Raw genomic sequence first — 2,480 nt, 5'->3', positions numbered from 1 at the left:
GTTTCCAGGGATGGGGTATCTACAGCCTCTCTGAACAACCTGTTCCAGTGTTTTACCACCCTCATCATAAAAAAATTTCTTCTTTCTATCTGGTCTGAATCTATCCTCTTCCAGTTTAAAACCATTACACTTTGTCCTATCCCAACAGGCCCTATTAAAAAGCCTGTCCCCATCTTTCTTATAAGCCCTCTTTAAGTACTAAAAGGCTGCAGTATGGTCTCCCTGAAATCTTCTCTTCTCCAGACTGAACCACCCCAACTCTCTCAGCCTTTCCTCATAGGAGAGGTGTTCCATCCCTCTGACTGTTTTTGTGGCCCTCCTCTGGACCTGCTTCAACAGGTCTAGGTCTTTCCTGTGCTGAGGACTCCAGAGCTGGATGCAGTGCTTGAGGTAGGGTCTCACCAGAGCAGAGTAGAGGGACAGAATCATCAACATTTTATTTACTGCTTTTTTTCTTCCCTGCAATCCTTGTGGGGGAAAGTTTAGGGTCCAGAGAAGGTTAGCAAGAGACAAGGAGGTTGGACCTCCTGTTAGAGAGCGGAGGTGTTGACACACCAGAAGGAAGAAGCCTGTTGCTGTAGCAGCTGGTGCTGGGATCCCATGTAACTTTGAAATCTTTGCATGCAACTTGCTCAGCTAGCATGCATTGAGCACACCTTGGCTTGCACAGGAGGGCTTCTCTCTGGCTGCCTGCATTTTCCATGTCAGTTGCTTTCCAAGAGCCAGTGCGGGCACTTTCTTCCTTGTCACCTGTATCTGAAAGCTACTGCATCCTTGGTATGCTTGCACAGCCTCTTGCCACCAGCTTCCTGGCACAGCCTTCAGGTGGTAGTCTTGTCATATTTTGTAGTCTTGGTGGCCTGCTCTCTTACCAAGATCTCCCTTCTGGGTGTTTAGATGGAGGTGTTGACATCCCAGTACCCCTACAGAGTGAGTAGGAAAGCAAGAGAGTACTGTGGAGGTGGTGGAAAGCTCAGTCATGGGACAGTTACAGGACCGTAGGAGGAGAGGAGAGGAGAGGCACTTGTGCCATGAGAGACTAAACTATTCAGCTGTTACTCAAGTGATCTGTGGGGAAGAAGAGAGGAGATCCTGTAGCAGTGTTCACCATAACTGTTCAACAGACAAACAGGGGAGATGTGGTCAGGGTTCACCGCAAAAGCTCTTTATTCAGAGTGTATATTCAGGTTTCCCTGTTAGGAGTCCTCTGCCAGCTGCTCCTCCTCCCATACCTCCTCCTGTCTAACAACATGGGTCTTCTGGAGTCAAACCTGAGGTAGTGTCTGAGTCTGTCTGGGAAATGAATCTGTGGCGTTATGCCAGGTCTTGCCTCTGACTGCCTTCTTTCTCCCATGCGATGTGTTGCCTTATTTCCTGGTGGAGCTGTGGTGGCTGCCTTTTGCCTGTTTGTTCTTCTAATTAGGTCCTTGGGAAGAGGCAGAACCCAGCTGAGAAATCTGTAGCTAGAAACATTAAAAGAGAAGGTGAAATTGGGGAGGAAGGAAGATTTTCCTGTTGATGAGCTGGTGTTAAAGCAGGTCAAAAACTGCTGGTTTGATGTTGACCCCTGAGCTGTTTCTGAAGCCACTTCTGTTTTGTACTTCCATGTTGCTATCAGTGTGGGAACTGGTGCTGGGATGTTTGATCAGGAGATCAACAGACATCCATGTCTGATGGCTAGAAGTCTGCATTTCTGTGGTTCCTGTGGGCAGGGGAGCCGTGCTTGCAACGTGAGGAATGGGATGGGTCAGCCTGACCTCTGGATAGTGAGTTGGCTAACCAGCCCTCAGTGATGCAGAGGCTAGACACAGGGCTCTCGGCCCTATGAAGCAGCACCATTATGCATTTTTACTGCTTGGTTTGAACAAATCTAGAAATCCTTGAAATCAGGATGTATTTCAGGATCCAGCTTGGCCTCACTGCTTCTTCTGTCCCAAACTATCAACAGGACTTTGACACCTGGGCTCCTGGCAGCATGCAGAGAGCAGAAGAGAGGACGGTGCTCTGCCTTAGAACAGATTTATCTCATGCCACAGCAATTCAGCTAATTTAGCTTAGAATAATATAGGCACCAAGCAGTAGTATTCCCAGATTGTGGTCCTTCATCCTTTTGTGGTTTTGGGGGTTTTTTTTGGGGTTTTTGGGGTTTTTGGGGTTTTTTGGGTTTTTTTTGGTTTTTTTTGGTTTTTTGGGCCCAGATTGTGGTCCTTCATCCTTTTGTGGTTTTGGGGGTTTTTTTTGGGGTTTTTGTTTTTTTGTTTTTTTAGCGTGAGTTAGTAGATCATTGAGGGTTTCCTTGTCTGGGGTCTGTGAAGGAAACTTTAAAACAAAAAAATCTCCACTAATCAAACTCTGAAATTGTATTTATTTTCCAGCGTCCTGCCCACTGCTGGAATTACCAATTTAGATCTTTAGGCCAGAGGCATGAAGCAATGATTTTCAGGTTTCTCTTGTTTCTCAGGGCTTGTTCAGTGCTGTCA

Source organism: Egretta garzetta, unplaced genomic scaffold (assembly GCF_000687185.1).
Source record: "Egretta garzetta isolate BGI_Z169 unplaced genomic scaffold, ASM68718v1 scaffold875, whole genome shotgun sequence".
NCBI classification, from domain to species: Eukaryota; Metazoa; Chordata; class Aves; order Pelecaniformes; family Ardeidae; genus Egretta; species Egretta garzetta.
The sequence above is the reverse complement of the archived record's forward strand: the minus strand, read 5'-3'. Positions refer to the sequence as shown.